Here is an 11,690-nt window from a genome sequence, read left to right as displayed (position 1 = left end):
TGCTAGAGGCCCAATGGACTTAGACGTATACAAAACATTCTGTGCAATAACAGCCAAACTCATTCTTCTTAAGTGCACATGGAACATTGTCTAGGATAGACTATATGGTAGGCCATAAAACAGGCCGTACCAAATTTGAGAAAATTAAAACCATATCAAATATTTTTCTCTGACCACAATGATGTGAAAAGAAGTTGAGGGCAGCCCGGGTGGCTCAGCAGTTTAGCGCCGCCTTCAGCCCAGGGCGTGATCCTGGAGACCTGGGATTGAGTCCTGCATGCTGCTCCCTGCATGGAGCCTTCTTCTCCGTCTCCTGTGTCTCTGCATCTCTCTCTCTCTCTCTCTCTATCATAAATAAATAAATAAAACCTTTTTTAAAAAAAGACAATAGAAGTTGAAAATAAGGAAAACAGGAAAATTCATGAATACTCAGAAATTAAATAACACATTCCTGAACAATCAATGAATCCAAAAAAAAATGGGGGAGAATAAAAGTTCCTTGAGACAAATGAAAATGGAAACATTACAAAAATTAAGGGGTGAAGCAAAAGCATTTCTAGGAGGAAAGTTCATACCAATAAATGTCTACATTAAAAGGCAAGAAATATTCCAAATAAATAACCTAACTCTATCCTTAATGAACCAGAAAATAACTGAGCCCAAAGTTAGCAAAAAAATGGAAAACAATGAAGATTAGAGCAGAAATAAATGAAATGGAGAAATTAAAAACAATAGAAAAGTTAACCAAACTAAGAGTTGTTTCTTTGAAAAGATAAACAAAATTGATACATTTTAACAGGAAAAAAAAGAATTCAAATTACAAAATTATAAGTGAAAAGGGAGATATTACAATGAATACCACAAAGGTACAAAAATTCATACAAGGTTACTACAAACAACTATACACCAGGAAACTGACAACTGAGAAGATATAAAAAAATGTCTTTGAAACATACAACTTACTAAAATGGCGTCAGGAATAAATAGAAAATAAATAGACTAATTACTAGTAAGGAGAGTGAATCAGAAAAGGAAGAAAGGAAGGAAGGAAGGAAGGAAGGAAGGAAGGAAGGAAGGAAGGAAGGAAGGAAACAGAACAAGGAAGAAAGAGAAAGAGAAAGAAAAAAGAAAAAAGAAAAAAAAAAAAGAAAAAAAAACAGAAAAAGAAGTTCCTATGAAGAAAAGTCTAGAACCAGATGGCTTCACTGGTATATTTTACCAAACTTCTAAGAATTAATATACCAATATTCTCAAACTTCTCCAAAAAAAACAAAAAGCAGAGAACATTCCCAATAAGCCTTATGAGTCAGCACTATCTTCATGCTGAAAGACAGATGAGAACCCTACTAAAAAAGAAAACTATAGGCCAATATCCCTGATGATTATAAATGTGAACATTCTCAGCAAAATACTAGAAAAGATATCAGCAGCCTATTAAAAGGACCATTCACCATAATCAACTTGGATTTATCCCTGGGATGAAAGGATGGCTCAAAATATGGAAATCGATCAATGTGATACATCACATTAATAGAGTGAAAGAAAAGAATCCTATTATCATCTCAATAGACACAGAAAAAGCATTTGACAAAATCCAACAGTCATTCATGAAAAAAACAGTTAACAAATGAGTATGGAAGTAACATGCCTCAAAATAATAAAGGCCATATTGACAAGCCCATAGCTGATGTCACACTCAATGGTGAAAGGTTGAAAGCTTTTCTTCCAAAATCAGGAACAAGATAAGGTGCCCACTCTCACCACTCCTCTTCATATAGTACTAAAAGTCCTAGCTAGAGCAATTAGTCAACAAACAGAAAAGGCATCAGAATTCAAAAGGTAGAAGTAAAATGGTCTCTGTTTGCAAATAACATGTTTTTGTATAGAGAAAATCCTAAATATTCAACAAAAAACTGTTAAAATAATCAACAAATTGAGCCCAGTTGTAAGACAAAATTGACATACAAAATAAAATTTCTATAATAACAAATTTTCTGAAAAGGAAATAAAGAAACATATCCAATTTATAATTGCATGAAAAACAATAAAATACTTAGGAATAAATTTAAGGAAGTGAAAGATCTATGCTAACAACGTAAGACAATGATGAAAGCAATTGAAGAAGACATAAATGAATGGAAAGATAGGGCAGCCCAGGTGGCTCAGCAGTTTAGTGCCGCCTTCGGCCCAGGGTGTGATCCTGGAGACCCAGGATCAAGTCCCACGTTGGGTTCCCTGCATGGAGCCTGCTTCTCCCTCTGCCTCTGCCTGTGTCTCTGTTTCTTTCTCTGTATCTTTCATGAATAAATCAATAAAGTCTTTTAAAAAATGGAAAGGTATCCTATGTTACTGGACTGCAAGAATCACTATTATTAAAATGTCAATACTACCAAAAACCATCTATAGATCAATGCAGTCCCTATTGAGATTCCAGTGGCTTTTTTTTTTAGCAAAAGTAGAAAAAAAAACCCTAAAATTTATATGAAGCAAAAAAAAAAAAAAAAGCAAAGAAATCCTGAGAAAGAACAAGGCATGAGGCATTATTGTTCCTGATTTTTTAATATTTATTATAAAGCCATGGTCACTAAAACAGTAGAGTACTGGCACAGAAGCAAAGAGAACAATGGAATAAGGAATTCAGACACAAATCCAAGCATATATGGTCAACAAATATTTGACAAGCGAGTCAAGAATGCTCAATGAAGAATTGTCTCTTCAATAAATGATGTTGCAGCAAATGGATACTCACATGTAAAAGAATGAAACTGGGCCCATAGCTTACACCACTCACAACATTAACTCAAAATTAAATAAATGCTTAACTGTGAGACCTGAAACCATGAAACTCCTAGAAGTAAAACACAGGATAAAAGCTCCTTGACACTGGTCTTGGTAATTATATTTTGGAAATCACACTAAAATGTAACCAAAAAATAAAAAATAGACAAGTGGGAATACATCAAACTAAAAAGTTTCTTCACACCTGAGGAAGCCATCAACTAATTGAAAAGACAACCTACAGAACAGAGAAAAAATATTCACAAACCATATATCTGATAAGGGATTAATAGCCAAACCAAATAAATAATGCACATAACTCTATGGCAGAAAAATCACCCAATTTAAAAATGAGCAAAAAACCTAATAACCATTTTTCAAAAAAAGATACACAGATAGGCAACAGGTATATGAAAAGATGTTCAACACTTCTAGTCATTAGGGAATACAAATTAAACTACAATGAGATACCACCTCATGCCTGTTAGAATGTGCCATCATCCAAAAGACAAAGATAACAAATGCTGGTATGGATGTAGAGGAAAGCGAACCCTTGTGCACTCTTGGGGCGGTGTGTGTTGTAAACTGGTACAGCCACTGTGGAAAACAGAATGAAGGCTCCTCAAAAATTAAAAATAGAACTAGTTACAGTCCATTTCTGGGAATGTATCCAAAGGAATTGAAACACAAGAAAAGATAAATGAACCTCCCGATACACAGCAGCATTATTTATAATAGCAAAACAGGGAACAATCGAAGTGTCCAATGATGGAGGAATGGTTAGAGCAGTTGTGGCATATATGGTTGACTCCTGAACAACGAGGTGTGATCCCCACATAGTTGAAAATCTGCATATAAATTTGACTTTTCCAAAATTAAGAGGCAGACTCTTAATAGCTTACCGTGACTGGAAGCCTTACTAATAGCATAACAGTCAACTAATACATACTTTGTTTACGCATTATATATTGTATTCTCACAATTAGGTAAACTAAAGAAAGGAAGGCGCTATGATGTATACCTTAAACCTCATTCAGTGATGTATGTCAACTATCTCTCAATAAAGTGAAAAGAGATGAAAAGATACAATTGTCACTTGCTTTTTGAAATATTTGCAGTAGCCCTCCTACTGACTCCTCTTTCCTGAAGGACCCTAGAGGTCCAAGTTGGGAGTCATTAATCCAGTGAGGGAGGGGGGGAATGTGCTTCTCCCCCCCGCCACTATCAGAGTCTTTAGTATCACCCAAGAATCTTCTATTTCTCCATTAGTCCTAGTTTCCAAGGCAAAATTTCCATAGTGATCACCACCACAGCTCCCCACCTTGCAGAGTCTACCCCTGTATACTCCATCACTCCTCTGTTACCACAGATAAATTGTTTGGGTTCCTAGCAGAGGCCATTCTCTACTCATATACTGGGTCACATCCTCTCTTGGCTATTCAACAACTCCATCTCTCCAGAAAATCCTCCCCCCTCTTGCATCACGCACACTATCCTTCTTTATTCTCCACACCTCTTCCACAAGTCTAGAGAAACATGTTGGTAAACTCTCTTGGCCCCATTTCATGTAAGAGCCACCACCTCATTTCTCAGTTTTCCTAAATGAAGTCTTAGAGGTTGATGAAAATTATAACTTTCCAATTTTCTCTTGAGCTCCCTCCAATCAAGCTTTCTCCTCTTGCTAAGATCCACAATTACTTCATAACATTGTATCCGAAGTCAATTCGCAGTCCTCATCTTGGTCTATCAGCAATATGTGACAGTTAACCAGGTTTTCCACTATCTGAAACACTGAGAACTTGCCTTTCAAGACAGTAAATTTTCTGAATTTCCTTCCTTCTTTCCTCATTGTTCCTTTCTTCATCTCTGCTGGTTCTTCCTTTGACCTTGTTTCTAGATCTTTGATCTTCTATCTTCATTACTTTAGAGAACTCTTCTAGTTGCAGGATTTAAGTGTCATCTCTATGCTGATGTCTCACCAATCTGTATCTCCAGCCTGAACCTCTTCCTTGAACTCCAGATTCATATATCTAATTCTCTATTAGACATTTTTTTCTGGGCAGCCCAGGTGGCTCAGCGGTTTAGCACCACCTTCAGCCCAGGGTGTGATCCTGGAGCCCCGGGATCAAGTCCCATATCGGGCTCCCTGCATGGAGCCAGCTTCTCCCTCTGCCTATGTCTCTGCCTGCTCTCTCTCTCTCTCTCTCTCTCTCTCTCTCTCTCTCTCTCTCACACACACACATAAATAAAATCTTTAAAAATATATATTTAAAAAAATAATCTTTTCCTGAATATCTAACTGGCATCTCCAATGTAATACAACCAGGAATGATCTTCTGAGCTTTTCCTTCAAACATTCAAACATAAGTTTTCTTAGAGACTCCTAAGGTCTTAGCAGACAGATTGTGAACCTTGGTTGCATGTTATAGTCACACTGGGGGGCACTGAGTTCCACCTCCCAATGATTGTAACCCAATTGGTCATGGCATCCAGATGTTAGAAGCTCTCTATGTAGCTTCTCCAAAGAAGCCAAGATGAGGACTGTAGCTCTGGATGGGTTTCTTCTTCCTTTAACCTCAAATCCTATTATTTTTTTCCCCATAAACACTCTCCTCCAGCCACACTGGTCCCTTGCTATTGCTCAACTCACCAAATATGCTCCCCTTTCAATTCCTCTTTGTGCCTGGAACACTTTACCTAAAAGAGCCTTAAGATTTATTTCCTTATCTTTTCAAGTCTTTGCTTTAAATCACTGTGTCATTGAGATCTACTATGACCCACCCTATTTAAGTTTGCAAAGTTCTCTGCCAACCACATCATTTCCCCATTACCCTTACCAGGACTTTTTTTTCCTTCGCATTATGCCCTTCAAAAAGATGTAATTTACTCATTTATTATAGGTTCAGTCTCTCCCCAGTTAGGAAGCAGACTCTGAGAGCAGAGGAATATCTGCATCTTTGCTTACTGTGGGATCTCAGATCATGCATGATATATAGCAGGTACTCAAAAACGAGCACTAGTGACATTCCTTTTTCTAATATGAAATTTTCTCCTTCTCATTTTCATCAAATTCTTGGTTCTGTTTAAGAGTTAGACCTATTTGCTGGTATCCCAAAACAACCCTACTAATAGTTCATCCACTTCTAATTTTTTTTCCAAAGGCTTATCTTTCCTTACATTTCCTTAATTATGAGCTTCTCCTTAGGGTTTAGTATTTGACCCTTTATCCTTATTTATATTTACACCTTAACAACCTCTCTCCTTTGAAAAGAGGAGACTTCATTTTTCAGACTTCAGCTAGAATGGAAAATTTAAGTGGTGCCGCCATGTCAAAGTTTTAGTTAAGAACACTGGACCTTCCTCTCACCCAGGTAAATCCAGTACAGTATCAAAGCTTCAATTATTATGTCAATAAATCCAAATATTGTTTCTCTAATGCACTGTTCTCTTATTAGTGTCAAAAAAAAGTAATGATCTCCTCCCTCCCTCCTGCTCCCCCCCACACACTCTATATCTTATAAGTCAAGATAAAAATTCAGGAGTATTACTTAAAACATCCCTTTCCCTTTCTCCCAAAACTCAGCCAAGCGTTTCTTTTATTCTACTATTAAATTTTTATTATGACCTATCTCTTCCATGTCATTTCTGTTCATGATAATCTCTTACCTTTCCTCTTAAAGCCTCCCAACTGAAACCATTATTTCCCTACTTTCCCCTTCAATACATTCTACACACTGCCAAGTATAAACATTTAAAGACCTTTAAAATTCATGCAATTGCATTAAAATCCTTAAATGGCTTTCGTATTATTTAGTATAATAATCCTTACCATGGTTAAGCTAATACTCAACAATCTCTATGCTTCTCTGCACATAAGCTCAAACTATCACAGTTTCTTTATAAATCAAGATTACTTTCCTCCTCACTCATTTTAATGCCTTACCACAGTCCATTTCTTCTGTTTGAACCTCCCATTTATGTTCACTTAGCTATTCAAATTCATTCTATCACATCCTTTTAAAAGTTAATGAGATTCATATAGTCAATGGATCTTGACAAAGGACTAGACAACACAGTGAAAGAAAAGGACAGTATTTTCAACAAATGATAATGTAAAACTGGACACCACATGCAAAAATACTGAGTCCAGACACAGACTTCACATCCTTCACAAATATAAACTCAGATCACAGTTCTAAATATGAAAATGCAGAATTATAAAACCTCTGCAAGATAATGTAGGAGAAAATGCAGGTGAACTTGGGTATGGCTATGATTTTGATCCAACACCAGGGCATAATCCATGAAAGAAATAACTGATACACTGGACTCCATTAAAATTTTCTGTTCTGCAAACAGCAATGTCAAGAGAATAAGAAGACAAAGCACAGAGTTGGAGAAAATATTTACAAAAGAACCATCTAATAAAGAACTGTTATCCAGAATCTATATAGGGAGCGGAGGGACGGCCGTCGGAGCCGCCGAGGCCAAGTGCTGCCTGGCTGGGCCTACAAAGGGGATGTCAGGCCTCCAAAAGGAGCGCAGTGGAAGCGAGGGCCTCCCTGAGCCGCTGCTGTGACGGCCAGTGAGCGAGCCGCGGAGGATGTCCACCACCAGGACGGTCGCGCCCGCGGGGATCCCGGGGAACCCGCGGGAGGTCTCCAACCCCGCCAAGCCTGGCCGCAAGACCAAGCAGCTGCAGTACGCGCAGAACGTGGTGGTAAAGACGCCCTGGAATCACCAGCTCGCCTGGCCCTTCTACCAGCCCGTGGATGCAATCAAGCTAAACCTGCCCGATTACCATAAAATCATAAACACCCGATGGCTATGGGGACTATTCAGAAGAGACTAGAAAATAATTATTACTGGAGCGCCAGCGAATGCGTGCAGGACTTCCACACCATGTTTACAAATTGTTACATTTACAACAAGCCCACAGATGACACAGTGCTAACGGCCCAAGCCTTAGAGAAAATTTTTCTGCAGAGAGTGGCCCAGGTGCCCCAGGACGAAGTTGAATTATTACCCCCTGCTCCGAAGGGCAAAGGCCGGAACGCGGCGCAGGAACCCGGAGTGCAGGTGGGCAGCAAGTGGTGGCCGTGTCCTCTGTCTCCCCAGCAACCCCCTTCCAGAGCGTCCCCCCACTGTCTCCAGACGCCTGTCATTGCTGCCCCCCTCTGCCAACCATTACCGCAAACATCACGTCGGTCCCTGCGCCCCCGCCGCCGCCCCACCCCCTCCCTCGACGCCCATCATCCATCCCTGTGGTCCCTCCCACAGCGCCTGTCGTCAAGGAAAAGGGTGCAAAGCGGAAAGCAGCCACCACGACGCCCACTCCATCCGCGAGCCGGAGCGAATCGCCGCCGCCATCGTCAGACCCCAAGCAGGCCGAGGTGGGGGCTCGGCGAGAGAGTGGGGGCCGCCCCATCGCACCGCCCTGGAAGGGTCTAGAGGACGGCGAGGTGCCTCAGCATGCGGGCCGGAAGGGCGAGCTGCCGAGCACTCGCGGCACTGTGACAGCGTCCTCGAGGAAGGCCGTGCAAGAAGCGTGCGGCCTGCGCCTGGCCCTTCTCCAGCCGGTGGACGCCGAGGCCCTGGAGCTGCACGACTACCACGACGTCACCGAGCACCCGATGGACCTCAGCACTGTCAAGAAGACGGACAGTCGCGAGTGCCCAGACGCGCAGGGCTTCGCTGCTGACACCCGGTTCATGTTCTCCAGCTGTTACCAGTACAACCCCCAGGCCACAAGGTGGTGGCCGTGGCCAGGAAGCTGCGGCCGTGTTTGAGGTGCGGTTTGCTAAGATGCCGGCTGAGCCGGGGGAGGCGCCGGCCCTGCCTGCGCCCGCAGCCCCCGTGCTGAGCAGGGGCCGAGAGCAGCCGCAGCAGCGAGGAGAGCGAGGAGGAGGAGGAGGAGGAGGAGGAGGAGGAGGAGGAGGAGGAGGAGGAGGAGGAGCGGGCCCGGCTGGCGGAGCTGCAGGAGCAGCTGAAGGCTGTGCACGAGCAGCTCGCCGCCCTGTCGCGGGCCCGGGAACAAGCCAGAGAGGAAGAAGGAGCCGAAGGGAAAGGAGGAGAAGGAGGAGGACGCGGACGAAGACGAGGACACGGAGAGGCACAAGGCCAAGTCTGAGGACGAGAAGGCCAAGGGGGCCCCGCCGCCAAGCAGGCCCAACCGAAGAGGGCTCCCGCCGAGAAGGCCGGCAGCGCAGCCAGGCCAGCAGGCAGCCGAAGCAGGGCGGCAAGCAGGCATCGGCCTCGACGACCCGGGGAGAGCAAGGCCTGCCCTGAGCTAGGCCGAGGGCGCCAGCTCAGCCTAGACCACCCGGCTGCCCGGGGACACGGGGCTGCGGGGTCCACTTCATCCAGTCCCGGAGCCCTCGCTCAGGGACCCAGGCCTGAGCAGAGAGAGATTGACTTTGAGCCTCTGAAACCCACCACTGTGCGGGAGCAAGTGTTGTTGACAGGAAAAGCAAGGGAGCCTTTCTCCACGAGCGGGAAGAAGCAGGCGGCCAAGTCCAAGGAGGAGTTAGCTCAGGAAAGGAAGGAGTCGGAGACGCGCGCAGGACGTCCGTGGGCAGCTGAACAACAACGAGAAGCCTGCCAAGGAGGAGAAAGCGGGCTCTGCGCCCTCGGGGGGCCGCCCGGCTCAGCAGCAGCAGCTCCTCGGTCCGGGAGCAGCAGTTCGGCGGATCCAGCTCCACTGCAGCGACTCAGACTGAGCGCTGGACTCGCACATCAGGACAAAACCAGCGAAGTCGCACCCGCCGGAACTCTGCAGTGTCCCTTGCTCTGGTTGATCTGCTGCTCTGGTTCCGCGCCTGCAGGTTTTCTTTAAAACTCAGTGTTACGGAATCCAGGGATCCCGGGTGGCGCAGCGGTTTGGCGCCTGCCTCTGGCCCAGGGCGCGATCCTGGAGCCCCGGGATCGAGTCCCACGTCGGGCTCCCGGTGCATGGAGCCTGCTTCTCCCTCTGCCTGTGTCTCTGCTCTCTCTCTCTCTCTCTCTGTGACTATCATAAATAAATAAAAATTAAAAAAGATAAATAAACTCAGTGTTATGGAATCTTCCAGTTTTGGCTTTAATAGGTCTAAGATCTTTCTCGTGTGTATGTGAGGCTTTATGAGAAGGTGTGAACCCGCATAAAGCCTTCCCTTCCTTACTGAGTTGAGTTGCTTGGAGACGGCAACTTCAAACGCTGACCTGATGACCGTAGAAAACCATGTCAGATGTGATCTGAAGTTTCTTGCAAAGCCCCTTTCTTATGCCCAAGCTGGTCTGTAGCTCCAGAAAGCATTGTTTGAAAGGAAGTTTCTCTGAGATGGTACTGCACCGAAGGCTGTCAGCTTTGCAAACAGGCGATGTCTCTGTCCCCCCAGCTCAGCCCCGCGGCTGGGGTCACCTCTTGCTGCAGGGTGGGGGGACTGTGGAGGTGCTGCGGGCTCCAGTCCGGGCTTCTGCAGGGGTGGGGAGAGGCGGGTGGGCACCGAGGGAGGGGCCTCGGGAGCTCCTGGGAGGGAACACGGGGGCGCGTGTGCCACGGGCAGCTTTCCATACACTGAAACTTTTACCTCAACTGAAAAAAAAAAGATTAAAAAAAAAAAACAAAACAAAACTAAAGGAGACTTTTTTGTAAGGTTCAGCAATTTTCTACGAAAATCTAATGTAAATTTCACTATCTACATGGTAAAGTTCTGCAAGGCAAGGAGACATGGGCTGCTAAGGAAACTTGGTGTTGACTAGGGGAGGATCATTGTCTCTTCTTATACTTTTCATACACACTGCTAGTATGAAAATAGAAACAAAATGGACCAGAGCGATACTTACGGGAGAAAAGAAAAAGACTTGAGAAGTTCTGACATACAAGCAAAAACAAAAACAAAAAATGCCCCTTATAGTTCTGACTTATAACTTTTAGAGTGAAGAACAATGATCTTGCAGAAAAATAAAATCCAAAGGAGCTCAAAGAAAAGGCACAGGAAAAAAAACTACTCTCTCCATAGACATCCTTGATAATGTAACTTATTGAAATTTAATCTTGAATAATCATAGAAAAATACTTTCTTATTAAATATGGATCTTATTCTCAATAGAATTTTCAAATAAGAAAAATCTTTTATTTTTTGTCTTGACTCCATAGTATATACTTTATGTTTTATTATTTATTTCTACTGACCTGAATTTCTCTAATCCAGCAACATAATTATCTACAGCAAAGATTCTTCAAAATACCATGGGTTATTTACCAGATTTTACTTGTCTACAAAAAATATATATTTTCCCCCAGTCAGTGATCAGTGACTCCATAAATGGGAAGGAATGGACTTTTTCTCCATTTCTTGGTTTTATGTCACAGTAACGATGAAACTTTTACCTCAACAACTTCTCATTCCAGTCTTTTACAATCACTTCTGTCGAGGGACTGTGTTTGTTCACTGCCAAACAGTGTCTAAATTATAACTTGAGGACAATATGAAGATGACAATGAAAATCCAGTTTACTAAGAAGAAAACAACTAGATACCCTTCTTTCTACAAGGACTTATTTATGAATATGCACTTAATAAAAAATAAGATGCTCGATAATTAACAAATTTAGGTTTATTCTGCAGTTACGTTTATAGAAAAGAGCATAAACTGGAAAATAGTCGCTTCATTCCCCATCTTCTATTTTAGGAAGACTTTAAATCTATAATGAAGTTTAAAAATGCCAAATCTCACACACAAAAAAACACTTTCTTGAAACATTTTTTTCACAATATATGCAGAAAAAGCACAGCCCTAAATAGAAGACCAAGACGCACACACACACACACACACACACACACAATCCACATGCTCAATATATTCACAGCAAAAAAACATAAGGGGTGGGCAATTCAGCTTTCTCCCAAAGCATACATGGGATGAAAGAAA

The 11,690-nt window shown here is 42.8% G+C and overlaps 1 pseudogene; it reads left to right on the top strand.

The window, feature by feature from the left end:
* The first annotated feature begins 7,381 nt into the window (after positions 1-7,381).
* LOC119878208 lies at positions 7,382-9,705 on the top strand (annotated as a pseudogene).
* Positions 9,706-11,690: the final 1,985 nt, after the last annotated feature.

The sequence above is a fragment of the Canis lupus genome, unplaced genomic scaffold, assembly GCF_011100685.1.
Source record: "Canis lupus familiaris isolate Mischka breed German Shepherd unplaced genomic scaffold, alternate assembly UU_Cfam_GSD_1.0 chrUn_S1217H1391, whole genome shotgun sequence".
Taxonomy (NCBI): Eukaryota; Metazoa; Chordata; class Mammalia; order Carnivora; family Canidae; genus Canis; species Canis lupus.
This window is presented reverse-complemented; position numbering and strand designations above follow the sequence as displayed.